The following is a 16,877-nucleotide window of genomic DNA, read 5'->3' on the forward strand; positions in this document are numbered from 1 at the left end:
GGTGAAATCTAAGGTTGTCCTGACTCCTAGCGATTACCTTAGTAAATACCTTGTTGGCCATAGACAGCAAGCTGATCGGCTTAATTTTAATGTGACAGCGTTAGTGCGCACGTTCGGAGGAAAATCCGTGGGCGTTGTCACACTAATTCAGGATTGGTCAAGGAGGTTGTGACGTCACACGTTGACTTGTGGAATGAAAATGATTGAAACTCGAGTTAAGTTCTGACTAGGAGGTTGTAGTATGACTGGGATACGGCATGTAAGGATGTAAAGCGAATTAATTGTGCTGAAAAGAGGATTGGGGTAATTAGTTGGGAATCGAACTCATCACCCTTGGGTTGCAAGGGGTAATTAGTTAACAGAAGTTAATGAGCTAACGGAAGAGCAACTGCACGTTTTAACGAAGAAAAATCTATTTGACAATATAAACTGAATTTTACTGCATTATCTGACTCATTCAACAAATGCACTGTTTATAGTTTTTTTTTTCTGGCACTAGTCATAGTATGTATATTTTGCTAAAATGAAATGACTGCTCTTTGTTCTTCTTACTACATCTGTACAGTCCTTCCAAAACTGTTGTACCTGCTGCCATGTTGTGCAGGAGACGGGGTCAGTGAAGCTGCCCTTGATGCAGCTTTTATCCAGTCACCTTCGCCGCACCTCGTACATGGCCTGGATTTGTTGTGGGAAATATACTGAATTGAACTGAACTGAATCGAACCCATGACACTTGGGTTGCGAGACAGGCACGTTACTACTAGACCATTGAGACCCCTTCGTTCGACTTTGTTAAAGGGAGACCTCTTGAGTAGTGGTGTATCACGTGGTCTAGTAGGCCTCCTAATGTATGCTAACGAGTGTAATTAGAAAGAAGTGCTAATTAGGAAGTAGCAAATAACCATTAACACTGCCGCGTCATACCCTTAAGGTGGAGCCTTAAGTGTTCTAATTTTTTTTTTGAGCCCTCGATGTCATCTTTATTATGGCTCAAGATAATGTCAGCGCTCTTCCAAGGTTAGGATACGCTTGAGGTCGTCAGGTATTGCGTATAAAGGGTGGCCAGTTGTTCTAGCACACTATGCTGTTACCTAGCAGTTATCTAGCAGGTTTGCAGTTACCTGATCCTCAGCAGCTGTTTCCCTCTTTTGCATTGCCTCTACGGCTTTCTGAGCTTCCTCTTTAGTTAGCGGAGGTATCTCCAATCCCTCTGCACCACTACTTGCGTAATTATCGACCTGGTTATTTCGGCCGCTGTGTAGGTATGTTCAGAACTTCTCGGCTACCTTAACTATCTTATCCATACTGGCAATGCCATTGCCCCCTTTGTTTGTTAGCGCGTAAATCCCATTTTTGCTCGTGCCTAGTTTCTTGACCGCTTTTCGGCTACCTCCATTCTTTAGAGAATGCTCGATTCTCTTCATATGATACTTCCTTATGTCGGTTACCTTGCGCTTATTGATTAACTTTGGCAGTTCTGCCACTTCGAATAAATCTATGGGGTTAAAGGCTTTCAGGCTTTATCGTTTCTTAAATCTTTCGTGTCCTGAGAGTTTACCAGTATCCTGTCTAGCTACCCTACCTGCGACTTCCAGGTCGCACTCCGTAATGATGTTGGCTAGCTTATCATTCATTGCTTGGACAAGATCATTGTCCCCAGTTAAAACGGAATATCTGTTCTTGTGAGCGAACCTATATCTACTTTCCATCTTACTGTTAACTGGTTGACGGGATTCTTTCTTGCTAGTTTTCTCCGTTCCCTCTTCTAGTTTAGGGCACTTCGATACCCACCTTATGGTCACTAAATCTAACCTTGCCGTGCATCTGCACATCCTGCATGATGCGAGGATAAGCGCACAATATGAAGTCTCATATTTAAAGTTTCCGTTCAGGCTCTTCCACGTTCATTTCTGCTTCTCCAGTTTGCGGAAGAAGGCATTCATTATCCGTAAATTGTTTTGTTCTGTGTACTCTACAAATAACTCGCCCTTACTATTCCTAGAACCTGCGCTATAGTCATCCACTGCCTGGTCCCCTGCCTACTTCTTGCATACCTTGACATTGAAGTCACCCATCAAAACGGTACTGTGTTTTTACTTTCTCAAAGGAGATTCCACGTCTTCATAGAGACTTCCGAGTATCTGGTCATCATGACTGAATGTAGGCGCGTAGACGTGTACTACTTTAAATTTATACCTCTTGTTAGCTTAATTGCGATAATTGTCTCCCTCTCGTTAATACTGTAGCATTCCTCTATGCTTCCAGTTTTATCCTCATTGATCACGAATCCCATATCTAGCTCTCGACGGTCCACTAAACCACGGCAGCATAGTATGTGGTGTCCTGCAAGCAAGGGCAACACATTTGTCTTCAATTGATTACTTTCTTTATCATCCGAGACTGTTTCTGCGTCGAAAACTAAGGTACATTGATCTTTAGTAAAACATTCTGCCGCGTCTGGTTTGGTTTATTTGGGTTTAACGTCCCGAAGCAACTCAGGCTATGACGGACGCCGTAGAGAAGGGCTCCAGAAATTTCGCCCACCTGGGGTTCTTTAACGTGCACTGACATCGCACAGCACACGGGCCTCTAGAATTTCGCCTTCATCGAAATTCGGCTGCCGCGGCCGGGATCGAACCCGCTTCTATCGGGTCAGCAGCTGAGCGCCATAACCACTGAGCCACCGCAGCGGGGCATTCTGCCGCGTCAGAGAAGAAAGTGAAAGCCCCAGACAGCACCGTAAAACTTCGCGAAAGTCATGTTTCTTTAGAAAGGATTTTTTTTTTCTAGACACGAAACTGGGCCAGCTGCTCTGTCCAGGCGGGACTTGAAATGTAACCGGCATCACTGACATCGTGAAAACAGCGCTAGACGCTAAAAAAACAAAAATACCGGGGGTACTTAAAGAACTTACGTGCGAGTTGGTGCAGCTGTAAGTACGTCACACAGTTTAAAACCAATCGCGAGTTTTGTAACGCCGCCAGTTTTCGGGTGACGCCGGCTTTTCGTGTCGTTGAGCCACTAATGCTGTCGCATTAAAAAAAATTGTCTCACGCACAATCCTAGACGCCGTGCCGCAAAGGGTTACACATGGGAATGCACCCATAGTCTCTACTGGAGTCTAAACGCTCAGCAGAACGGGCAGCAAAATCACGGAAGGGCAACGTGCTTTCTTATTTTAAATTGAAAACAACAGTGCGCCAGTGCCAAGTATTTGCCATGAGACTGCAGCACTTTATACCGACAATATGAACACGACGAGCAATGGGGAATGCCAATGACCTGAAAAAGCGCTTCGGCGTGACATTCGATTTTTCAGGTGTAACGAGTTTGCTGCCCGAGGAAGCAGCCGTGCCAGGGACTGGGATATGCTTTCATCGCAGCCGGTGGAAGACAAGCGGAAGGCAACGAAAGTGACTCCAACCTATTCTTTGCCAGCCATCTTTGACAACTTTGTTCTTGTTCAGAAAGATGTCGCTGAAAAGTCACGACAGTGTTACCCCCGCCCGGCGTACTCCGGTGACCGAATGTAATTCGGTGATTCCAATGCGTTGTGTGTTTTGTTTTAGGGCAGATAATGAACTAAGGCTATCATGCGCCAATTTGGGTCGTTTGCCTGAAAACGTCACGGACGGCAGACGCCTGTCCGCGCGCACCATCTCAGGAACGGCACAGGTCAACTGCGTATTCTTTGTGCATCCGTTTCATTCATAGTTGAGTATATGTATCGATGCTATCAGTAAACGGTACGAGTGACACTGCTCCAAAAAGACGTGCGCATCTTTGTAAAAGTAAAAACGGCAGCTACAATCACTATAGTTTGAGAATTTTTCGCCTCTCGTGGTAAGCAGTCAAATGAAGGCAAATAAACGTGAAATTGTGACGTCTGCAGTGGTTAATGTAAAAGATCTTCGCAGCACACTCGGCGCGTGTCCTTGGCGGACGAGGCGGTCGTAATCTAGCCGGTAGCATCTGACCGTAAAAACGAACTTGAAGCGTGAGAGAGGGCGCGGAGGCCTAGAAGCACCAAGAATCAGCGTTCTAGTAAAGGTTGGCAGAGCTCAGGCTACTGAACGAGCCGACACTGCACAACACGAAAGTATGCTGCCGGGCTAGTTGGTACTGCATGATACGGATGAATTCAGCGCAAAAATCAGACGTGGGACCCAAGAAGACATGAAACATTCGCGCATGAAGCGCTCGTGAATGTTATATGTGTCTTCTGGCGTCCCTTGTCTGGTTTTGCGCTGAATTCATCCCATCATGCTGTTCAAGACACCTCAGACAAGGAGACACATCAGACAAAAGCTAAGTGACACAAGACAAGCCACCTAAATGCACTGAAAAGAAAATGCCTATAAGTAAAAGTGTGCAGAACACAGCCAGAAAGCACGACATACCTTTCTTTGTTCAGATGTGCGCTTCTCCGACCCGAACTGTGTCCGCTGCCCCGTTGGAAGTGCGAAGGCAGTCCGTCCGCCCCTTAGCGATCGGAAGACGTTGACCATGCACAGCGCCATCTACTTCCGTGTCATCGAAACAGCGCACAATGCCGTCGGTCCAAATCGCCCACTGGCTGAGCGAAACGCCAGCTCGATGACGGTGCAAGATGCTAGGATGGCAGCCAAGGCCTTCTTTAATAAATAAGTAAATAAATAAATAAATAAATAAAAACGCTCACAGAAATGACACTGCGCTTAGACGAATACAGCACCTCGTGTCGAAACATGTTCACACTGTCTTGCACTGCGCTAGTAGGTCACCCTTCCCGGCAAGAAAAGCGTTAACCAAACTAGGGCTCCTGCGCACATCTGCCGTGCACCAGTGTGTGTGTGAGGCAAAAGTGAAGGAGAAGGGAAACAGGTTTAAGTCTTCCGCATTTTGCGATGCAAAAACAGGCTCCCCTGCTTTAGCTGCAGAACGCGCGCGCAGGCACAAGGAGATAAAATGCATTAACTTTAGCAGCAAAATCAGGGAACATCGCAGTGCAGGGCACTGACTAAGCAGAGCTTGCAACTTTCTGGCAGGAGCGACGATTCGCAACCATACTTCAATCGACGACTCGGCGCGACTGATGTTTGTGTCACACTGCGCAAGCACTGGCGCAGGTCGGTCGCTTTCAGGATGGGAACACTGCGTAGATGGCTTTCTATCCATGGCGTTCGAGGACTGGGCTCCAGCGTTTTGCATTCCATGAACAGCCTGTCTAAGGCGGAATCCGGTTGCCAGAAGCCGGAAAGGAGCAGCACTGATGGGCTGTCAAGAGTGTCAGCTCCACCCTGGGAAATTTTCCAAAGAACTGTCAGCAGACCAGCTGAGTCAAAGAAACACCAGCGTGAGATCATCCACCTGCGCATCGCCACGGCGGCTGCGTCAACAACGCAAGAGTTTTCCTCTATCCATGGGAGAAAGGGTTCCCTGACTGACGCACGCTTAAAAACATAACAAGGGTTTACTGACGTTCCCCACACGAAACGTCAGTAATCCCTTGTTGCGTTTTTATGTTCTTGTCAGTCTACTTCATAAGTATGTAACTTCTGGTTCATAGTGTCTTTGTCGCAAGTTGCGTGTGTGCGTGCATGTATGTATGTGTGCGCGCTGTTACGTTTCGCCTTCGTCGTGTGGAAAAAAAAATGGCGCAGCTGCAGCGGAACGCCGACTAGTCACGGAAGGCACGTTGGGTCAACGCCTGGATTACCCACGGAAGCAGCGTCCGTCTGCCAGGAAGAAGTGGCATGCACCTCCATGCTCCTGGTGCTGGCTCGCTCCCCCTCGCGAGCCGTCTGAAAAAATGTGAAGCCGTGAACAAAAGATGGTTGGGGAGCTGCAAGGATTCCAAGAAAATTTTGGGGGAATCTGACAGAGCTTCAAGCAGGGAAGAAAAGAGCCGCGAGAGCCCCGCGGTCCTCCCATTGTTGTAAACCGGACCCCGCTTCCGACGCGCGCGCCAGCGCCAGTGCGCCGATATCTGACATGCACAGATATCTGCGCTCCGCTCGCGCCTGCTCGCGCGTAGCGCCTCGCGCATGCGCAGACAGGCTCCAGCGTACGCCCGTGCGCATAGGCGCTTCGCGTGTTCGCCTCGGAAGTGTCCATCGAGGTGGGGCTACAGCGTCTGCGCGACGTGGATGGCATCTTTCTCCCTCTTCCAACACGTGACGGGGGCGTGTTCCCTAAGGAGAGAGTGTGTGATGGGTGCCACAGTGAACTTGGTGGTGGTAGTGGTTTATTTAAAAAAAATAAAAGAAAATAAATAAATAAAAAGTGAAGCAAAAGAGTGTTGCCGGCCGCGGCAATTGCTATCTAATATTAAGCACCCGAGCTGCAGCCGGCGGAAACGAAAGGGAAAGGATAGTGAGGAGAAGTATAGACGCTTTACAGCGGCGTATCATGGGGGCTGCCATCTTTGATCACGTGATCACGCCGCCATTACTCGCCTCCTGACCGCTCGGCGCGCGCATCGTCGCGACGGCTGCTGCGTCTGATGTTTCGGTTCCGACAGGCAGTGTCTCGGCTGATACGGTTGTAAAGGAGTGGAAAGACGACACTATGGTTGGTCCGAAGCTTCGAAGGACATGTGAAAACCCTAATTTAATCACTTAAGGCGTGAAAACGTGATCGGGCTTCATGTCGCGAAGAGCCGCTGAGCTCTCCGCCTGTTCGAGGCAACGGGTGGATCGCCTGAATGCCGCTGAAGGCTTTGCTTAATATTTTTTTATTGTTACTATCTAAAACAGCAAGGTTTAATGACCCTGTGGCTGCGCAGCTCGTTGTCGTATTGCGTACAGGCATGCAGAGACTGCTCTAAAACGCTCACATGCACATCGTACTCATTTGTATAACTTCTTAAAGGTGCTTAGGAAGCCCAAGATATTTTCTGTTAGTTTGCTAAACAAAGGAAGGCGACAAAAATAAATAAACAAACAAATGTTACCCAATCATGTAAGCAGTACCATGCATCAAGCAGCCTTCACAAGTTTGCATATATACAATCGTTTACAATGATTCCGCGATATAATTGTTATAACGCGCGCATGGCAGAGGGTTCACTACCCGAAGTTCACAATTATGTCAGCCTCACATAGTATAAAATTGTGGTACGCTCTATGCTCGATATGCGGGCATGAAAATGCTCGAGGTCTCGCTGGTTGTAAGTAATCAGCCGGAGTCACTTCTAGTGACTGTCTCGCATGGACCGCGATACGGTGACCGCGAGGAAGTGACAACCGCAGAGCACAGCAGCCGTAACACAAATGCTTTATTCCGATTGTGGTCCACAAAAACCGCGCTACTCGGAGCGAAGTTCAACAGTAGCACCAAGACGGTGTGTAATACACGAACTGACGGTAAGCGTTGTCCGCTCGCACGGCTATGCACTGCACAATATGCACTAGCGGTATAGGAGCGTAAGTCGATTTTTTTTTTGTGACGTTTCGGTGGCGGGACAGCTTGTTCATGCGGCTATGTTGCGCACTTACCCTCGCAGATTTTCCAAGATCGAGACCTTTCCTTCTATATTCGCTGTCTAGCGCTGGCGAACGTGTGTGTTGCGTTCGCCCGTTCGGAAAGGTGGATGCCCAACGGGCGCGAACAGGGGCAGTAAGTCCTTGTGCAGTTCGGTTCCGTGAAGCTCGCAAACGATCGCATCCCGCCCCTTTAACTTTTTGCCGCACTTCTTGCAATCCACAACAGAGCATGTATTTTCTCTTTCCACATTTCCACTGCTGCGTTGAGGCATACACGCCGGCGACTTACGAGGCAAGTAATGACGCCGTGTTCCGAGCGCACCTGTGGCGCCATCTGGTCTCAAAGGGAAGAACTGCGCGCTGTAAACGGTCTATAGAGGGGAGCGACAGCAAGAAAGGACAGGGGAGAGCTTTGTACACTATTTACAAAATACAAAAGTAATCAAGTTCGCGCCGCTCGCGCGCTAATGTCCAAGCATTACAGTGAACTTCCTTCCTCGGCAGGCCCGGCCCCAATCTAGGGAACCTAGGGAAAGAAAGCGCTTTAAAAACTCGGCAGCGAGTACGGCCGGGTTATGGTAGCCGGGTCGTCTCATTCTGCGGGCGTTTCACCATTGAGCGTCGCGTCATCAAGCTCCTTTGTTTGTACATAATGTAATTTAGTGGTACAATTTTTTTTTCTCCGTGTCTTTTCCGCATCCTCCTCTCCGACCTCCCACATTCCCTCTCCGGCCCGACCATGCTACCTGATCTTTAACAGCGCGTGTATGCATGTGTGCGTGCGCGTGTGTGCGCGTGAATGCGTTTGTGTGTGTGTGTGTTTGTGCGCGTGCGCCCGCGCGCGCGCACACACACACACGGGGGGGGGGGCGTTTATTATAGATGGGAACCGCATACTATTTGCATCTAATAGAAGATGAGTTAGATAATCAACAATTTCGAAATCGTTAAACAGCAGTATCGCTTTAGATTTAAAACTTTTGACCTCACATGTGATCACTGAAAAAGAAATAAAGCCATGAATGCGGGCAGTATATGCTTATAGAATAGTTAAATATTTGTTAAAAATATATTGGCAAAAAAAGTTTGATGGAACAAAACGCCAATAAGCACAGTATTTCTGCTTCAGGAAATATTTAACGGCTTTGATGCATAGCCACCCTATACAATACATATATAGCCACCCTATACAATACATAACATAAGGCCAAATGAATGTAGGCTAGCAGAAGGTCGCAATAAAAAAAAATCAGAAACCAACAGTTAGTATTAACTTTCTTCAAATTCCAATCAAATTTCGGAGGAACCGCAAGACCACAGCACAGCACGAAACTCAACACGGTGAGGTGAAGATCTAAGCAAAAAAAAAAAAAAACACTTCAAGAATCCAGTCCGGAAGGCATTACGCTGAAAAAATCTGATCTCTTACTTTTCAGCAAAGAATCCCGCTGCTGTACCTGTTCTCTGGACACTAGGAGATGAACTTCCTTTCTTTCCTTTTTTTCAAGTAAAAAAAAAAATGAAGTTGGTCCTGTTCGTCACCGTGCGACACTCAGATGAATTTTGCAGTAAATTGATTATTCTATTCAGTAGAGATTAATTTTGTGAGCGTGCATCGAATTTAAATCAGTTTGCCAATAGACTGCTTGCTTCAATTCCCTGTCATCATCACACTGCAACCATTGAGGAGCTGGTTTGGTTTACAGTTTGGGGTGTTTTACCGTCCCAACGTGACTCAGGGTATGAAGGACGCCGTAGTAAAGGGCTTCGAAAATTTCGACCACTTGGGTTCTTTACCGTGCACTGACATCGCACAGTACACGGGCCTCTAGAATTTCGCCTCCATCGAAATTCGACCGCCGCGGCCTGGATCGAACCCGCGTCTTTTGGGTCATTTGAGGAACTCTTTCAAGGATCACAACAGGTGACAGTTGCTTGGAACGTCGTCGAAAGTGCCAAACGTGAACGTCATTTCGCATCCAATTTTCTGTGACATAAATACAAGTTGTTGTGGGCATACACTATTCAAGTGGTGTGCGTTCTCTTGCACCTTCAGAGAGCCTTCAGTGACCGAATCACTTCCTTTTTTTTTTTTTTTTTCTGGGAGTGTTAGATTGAATTCCCGGAACCTGGTGGTGCTAAACACTGTCAATGGTTTAGTGCAATGTATTTAGAGGAAGCCTCCAAGGTAGAGTAGATTCCAATTAAGAGTAATTACACCGTATCATCCACCTTAGCGCAGCCAAACGGCTACAATATTCGTTTCCACATAACTTTGCTCCGCAGCTGCGTGCCTACGCTTACGTGGATCGCAATAATTACTCCTTAACTGTCGGTGGTTGAACGACAGGAAGGAAAACAAAGTACTGGTTCATCTGGCGTGGTGGCTCAGTGGTTATAGGGCTCGACTGCTTACCCAAAAGAGGCGGTTTCGGTCCCGGCCGCGGCGGTCGCATTTCGATGGAGGCGAAATAATAGAGGCCCCTGTACTGTGCGATATCAGTGTACGTGTAAGAACCCCAGGTGGCCGAAATTATCCGGAGCCCTGAACGACAGCGTCCCTAATAGCCTGAGTCGCTTTGAAACGTTAAATACCATGAGCCAAACCAATAAACCAAAGTACCGGTTCGACTTAATCGCGCGTCGTAAATATTGCCACGAAATTTTATGTAGTACAGGTTAACGCGATATAAAGGTGATGAATTCAGGCCTAACCTACTAGTATTAAACTGCTATAAAATCGTTAATTTTCGCAAGAAGGCTGCAATGAATACACGACCATAGTTAGGGGAAGGATTCCTACATTCTGCACCGTCGAGTTTGTTGCGAAATGAGTGACAGTCCAGCCAGGAAAAAATTCTCGGTCAGTTTCAGCCGGAACGAAGGTGATAACCTCCAAATAGCGCTCGACTACTCTTTCAACAAGCGTTCATCACTGTGTGGAGTACGTCCTCGCTATTTTCTGCTTGGCTTTTGCGTGAAGGATCGCGGTCACGCGCGCGTGCTGTAAAGTGCATATATGAAGGTCCACATGCCGTGTAAGTGCACTTTCCGCTTTCTCTACCGATAGGAAATGGTAATCTTTATAAATAAGTCCGTTTTCAGGGTGCGATCTAACGAGTGGGGCTGGACGGTTATGACAGCGGCGCTTGCACGCACTCGGAGCTACCGCGTCAACGTCAGACTAAAAGCGAAAATGCGTCAACAAGCAGTCTACACCTTGGCATGGCACGTTTCCTCCTTTTCTGCTCCCTTTTGATTGATGTCTGTAAATTACACTGCACAAGTAGCGAAAACGCACCTCACCACTGTCGCGCTTGAAGCCAAAAATTGCAACTCATGTTTCTGTCCCCTGCTTTGTGACCCCGTATATTCAAGCAGTGGCAAGGAGGGAATTTTTCGTGACTTTGCAGTACAATACTGCGATGATTAGTAATGTGGAAAGTTATTGCACTTGTTTTAATAGAGCGCTGCCGACAGATGCATGCGGTCATTCCTCTGCCGGCGATAGGTCATGAACGCGTATCGCGTGTCGCGGCCGCCGAGTTACTCTCTTTCAGTGATGGAGGTAGAATTACGAGTTCTCCAAACAAACCCTTCGTTTCCAAAGTCGTCTGCTCACCTGCCATCCTTCACCACAATGCAATCACCACCATGGTCCGGCAAATAACGACAGCAAGCTGCCGGGCTAGTTGCTGTAGGGAAGCGCACCTGAAGTTTGCTCCCACTGCACCAGCGCCACTTCTCCCCTGCCGGTCATTTTGGCGTTTCCGTCCGGGCACGTCGCCGGCGGAGCGCATTGAGCCAGTAGCCTGTCGACTGGTACGCGCGTGCTGCTCGCGCAGCTGGCACTCTCTCTTTCATTTTGAGCACGTGCCGTCCTGCTCGCGGGTGCACGAAAGTGGTGTTGCCGCTCGTGGAGAAACTTGTTGTGTTGTTGGATGTGTTGTGTTGTTGTGTTGTGTGTTGGAGAAACTTGTTGTGTCTGGGGCTGTCACAATAGTTCTCTGAACATCAACGGCCAAGGACTACCCGTGGAATTCTACAGATTTCCTGGAGATGTCCTACATTCTTGGGGAAAAAAAATTTAATATTGGAAAATTGTAACGTACAGTAACGGAAATATTGAATGGTCCACCCTTTCTATATGCAGCAAAATCTTAAATATTTTTCATCGCTCGTATCGAGCAGTTGACGATAGCAAAAACGTAATACGATAAAAAAAATGCAAGCCTATCGATGGGAGATTGCTTAGTGATATCTTCCAGTATATGAAAAAACATGCGTTCCTACACTTTTTCCTATTCAAAAATGTTTCTGTCCGGAATTGTTGGGTATGAAATGGATGAGAACGAGGAACGGCAGGACTCGATAACTGCTATGGGCAGGGTGAAGTAAGCGTTTTCCTGTTGCTAAACACGTTTGGTATGTTGCACGCGTAATATTATTTCTGAGCACTTTTTGCTGTAATTCACTAAGCATGCAGGGCTTAGTAAAGCTCGCGCTAACGAAACTCATTTTTTTTGCCATTTTTTATTTTGAAGACTGACAACAGCTAGCGGCATTATGCAGACGCGTGTGAGGCAAGGTCAGTGATCGCCTCAATGTTCCGACTTGTGACGCCTGGCTCAATTTTCGAAGTTGCTTTACATGTAAAAAATTTCTAAAAATAAAAATAAAATCAAAATGTTTGCTTGCACATGAATGAGCGTTTGCATATCAGCGATGGCTCTGCAAATAAATTGTTTTGGGGATGCGCGCGCGCTGTAATCGGCATTAAAATAAATATTCCAACCGCTTATCTCCGTTGTAGCGATTGACCAAATTAGAGCATTTTTTCTCTTAGCCGTATATAGCAAGCAGCTGGTAGGCGAATTTCGTGCGTGTTTTCGTTTTTCTCTTCAGCCTCGCGTGTCGCCTGAAGGCCACTTTATATTAAGTTAAAATAAAAACTATTTCCATTATTATTCAGCGAAACACGTAACAAAATCGTTATTTTTTGGCCAACAAACCTGCATACACTGAACTACTCAGCCACCCAACGAAATTAAGCATCTTGCGAAGATGGCCGCGCCAAAAAAAAATGGTATTTACCTCGAATTCCACGTCTTAAATGACCTCGTCATTTACTTGCGATGCACATTTCGCCGTTACGGTACCGGCTTTTTCGTCAACAATCTGCTTCACGTAGTGGCCCTGATCCACTAGCAGTTCTTTTTTCAAGTTTGCGCAGCGAAAAAAAAATTCACTGTCTACTATTTCTTTTAACCTACATCTCAAAGCGTACTGCCGCGACAGAAAGAAATGCGAACAGCGCAGTGCCTAGGCGCTCCGCTCTTGGAATTTATTTTCGTCACGCTTATACATGGCTCGCAACACAAATACGCTAGAGACATCCGTGATACAATAATGTACCACTCTAGCGTCTTTTTGTTACTACCGAGATAAAAACGTATTGAAGATAAATTCCGACTGCGCAGCGCGTGGGCGCCGTGCTGTCCGCATTTTTTTTCTAGCGCCCCTGTACATTTTGCTGCCGCCGCGGTGGCTCAGTGGCTATGGTGCTCGGCTGCTGACCCGAAAGACGCGGGTTCGATCCCGGCCGCGGCGGCTGGAATTTCTTTGGAGGAGAAATTCTAGAGGCCCGTGTACTGTGCGATGTCAGTGCACGTTAAAGAACCCCAGGTGGTCGAAATTTCCGGAGCCCTTCACTACGGCGTCTCTCATAGCCTCAGTCGCTTTGGGACGTTAAACCCCATAAACTAACTAACTACATTTTGCTAATCTTCTGAAGCTCGTCAGCGTTCAAGCACGAGGGAAAAAGCTCGCGACTGCACAGAGATTTGCAGGCTGGCCAACACGTGCAAAGTACGTGCAGAACTGGCTTTTTTTTTTTTTTCAGGAGAAAGCGCACTGCTCGCGCAGCTACTCAATGGGAGGGGAGACCGGTTTGCCCGGTCAAAAGTGCAGAGTCGGCCGGAGAGGGCGCTTTTCATTGGCGTCCGCAGCGCCCCCCTGTGAAGCTGCGGTCCCCTATTGCCTGTTGTAAAGAATTCTATGAGAACTCTATAACCGGGCCTGTCGAAAGAAAGGAGAGAAAAGACATTCAAAGAAGTCAGTGCTGGTTGATTTCTTCTTTGTCCTTTCTTTATTCTGTCCCATTTCTAGTTTTCGCGCCGAATTCTCCACAGAATACCCGCTGACTGGAGAGCTCAGTAGCGCAGCAATTTTTTTTTTCAGTGCACCCGTATAACTAAAATTTTATCCGATGCAATGAATAATATGATATTAACAATTTTAAAAAAAGGAAAGAAAACAAGCTACAGGAAGAGAGAGGAAAGCGGCTCTCGTGAAAAGCGCGCATTTGTTATATCCAGCATCTATGAGTTTGATGCGGAGCGCACAGACAACAAACCTCTTTCCTCTCCTTTTACATCGTGCAAGAAACTGCACATTTTTGAACTGAAGTTTAGGTTGGTTCTAAAAATATAGCTAGCTAAAAATAAATGTCCGACTCTAATAATCGAATTGCGGCCACCGCGGCCAGTTCTGAAACCACCAGCACATAAGCTCAGTGGAAGAACGCCGTAGCCACTCAACCCACACGACAAATGACTGAGTAAATTTTTAAGCGCTTCGTAACCGCCAGCGTACCGCAAATGAATCTGCTCCCTCCAAGGCCCTAAATTGGAGAGTACCTTCTTTTATTAGCTTAATTTAAACAGAACCACCGATCGCATCACTCAGGGCGTCATGCCAAGCCTGGGCTCTTCCTCGGCACGGCAGTTTGCTCATACAAACAGGAAAAGTCCCCGCTTCCGCGGAAAACCTTCGGAGGGCGGGTGTTGTAGGAACCAGGCGCTTCCCACGAAGCCCCCGCGAGCGCAGCCCGCGGCGTTCTTGAGCCCCAGGCGTCCACCGGCGGCAGCCCGGTTGGCGCGTCGTAATTTTAGAGACACGCCGCCTAGGGAAGCCACTCAGCGAGTGATCATCTTTGCCAGTGCCGTCACCGCGGCCACGTGGCGCCGCTTCAAGTGACGCTCCTCGGCGAGCCAGACTCGCCCACGCCAAGACTCCCAGACGTGGGCCGCACGTAGGCTAATTCTTTTCCTGATGCTTAAAAAAAAAAGGAGGGGATCCAAACAAGATTAAAGAAAGCCGCCTCAAGCAATGTGGGGCGCTCTCTCTTTTTTCCTGGTTTTCTAATTTTTCGTGCCTTCACCCATCGTGAGTCGCTTTCGGAGAAATTTTCTGTGGCACTTACCCGGCTTTTTTTTTTTTTTTTTTAAAGAAAAGTGGCCTCGTGGGCCGCTCCAGTGCTTGATTTTATTGCGAGCGACTTCCGCTAGCAATATTTCTTAGACGAAAAGAGCCATGTTTGTTTGAGGGCCTTCGCTGAAGACGAGGTGTAGGTCCTTTAGCTGGATGTGGCCACGAAAACTGCGACGCTGTTTCAAGCTTCTTGCCGAGGGGAAAATGAGAAGTTTCGCCGTAGTTTATGATTAAGCGCTGCCACGGTCTAGCCACGCGCTGGTCGCTCGAGAAGAGAGAGAGAAAAAAAAGAGGCCTATGAGCGACTAAATACTGCATCAAAGATATGGCCTCCAGTTGCGTTCGAAGCTCTCAAAGAAGAGTGTTTGCTGTTCCGAGGCAATGGCTTCGTTACAAATGGAAAAAAAGCCCTTGAATTCGGTCCTGAGTGTGACAACAACTATATATTCACCCTTATGCTCTCCACGTCGACTTATCGGCTTTGACGCTTTCGTACTGACACGAGGTCTTCGGTTCGATCCGTTTGATCGATGCGTTTCGATGCACGTGAAATGCAGAAATGGCCGCGTAGTGAGATTTCGGTGCAGGTTATGAACGCCAGGTGGTCGAAGTTCATCCGGAGCTCTCCAGAGCGGTGTGCTGAGCTACTTCGGCTTTTTCTCGTAAACATCAACTAAGTGCTATTTTCTTTATTTCAGCCTCTTTATTCTAACAGAAGTACTTCTTTCAGTGCACTTAATTTCACGAAACAAGAATCTCTTTGCGCCAGCAACACTCATAGCTCCACGTGGTGAGATTTCCTAGGCTATAGGTGCCAATTCTACCGCTCATTCTGTATTGTTCCTGTCGGTTCAGTAAAGCTTCCACCGAAAGCAGCCGCGCCTGTAACCTAGTTTTTAAGTCTTTCAGACACCGCTTCACATTTCTATTAAACCAGAAAAACGCTTCTCCAAAATAGCTTATGCAGGTCCCAAGAAAGTCGGTTAGTTTTGAAAAGCGGAGCGCTGGTTGACCAGAATTTGGTACCACCTGCACACAATTCTCTGCGAGGGGTATAACTGTTGGAAACTACGAGAAAAAAACAGCAGAATTTGTTAAATAAGCACTTCAAGGGACATGGGGTCACGTATACTTTGTTTTCCTTTTTTTTTTAGTATTGCTTGTGTATGACAGCTTATTCGAAGTAAAATTTCGCGACGAAACCACAGCATTTTTTTGCCTAGTGCAATAACTATAGCATTGTTCTTCGGCAAAAAAAAAACGACAATTCGATATGGGCAACATGCATCACAACTCATGGCAACAGAATATACGGTAGGGGTTTTAAGTGTTTACACATGGACATTAGGAACAGCCACGAAGAGGCCCAGTACTTGCAACGGGCAACATCCGTACACAACAGCACTTTAAAGGGTCACCGAGAATGAACTGAGGTGGACAGAATGGATTGGCTGCCGAATTCTATCGACAAAGAGACTACTTTAACAAAAAAGGGGGCTTTTATAAGCTAAAAAAGGCCAAACAATTAAACACAGGTGTCGCCACCACCGGACAATTTCGCATGTAAACTGCGTTGAGCGGACGCAGTTTTTTTTTCTTCTTACATCCCAGATGCCAGGTTACCCCGCCAGTCACCTCATGGTGGTATCACGGAGTCCTTTTCGGTGTAGACGTCACAAAGTTCAATCGAATGGCGGGAAATTTTAAATGCAGTGTTCTAAGCAATAAATGCGTCTTTTTTCTGACAGGCAGACATCCTCTACATGGGGAGAAAGAGCCAAATAACCCATTTTTACTGAGAACAGAAGTTTGGTGGAGGAGTCCACTATGTCCCTTTAATCAGCGAACCGACGATGGCTGTTTGGTAGTAGAATAATAACTGAACTCTATAGCATGAACAAGTTAAACGACTACTTGCTGTATTTTCTCGTGTAAGACCCGCACCTTTCTTTTTTCGTATTTTGCCCGGGTGTGGGCCTTGCATGAATAAGGACTTCGTGCATCAAAGAATACCTGTAGGAACACTATAGCTTTTCTGCGACTTCTGCAGAGAATAATGCAGCGGCCAATGACAAGTTACACTTTTATTCCCTACTCCTCGCCGCTTTCGCTCTCCGATGACCTCACCTCATCTACGTG

This window comes from Amblyomma mixtum, chromosome 3, assembly GCF_055824585.1.
Source record: "Amblyomma mixtum isolate Tamu chromosome 3, ASM5582458v1, whole genome shotgun sequence".
Lineage (NCBI taxonomy): Eukaryota > Metazoa > Arthropoda > Arachnida > Ixodida > Ixodidae > Amblyomma > Amblyomma mixtum.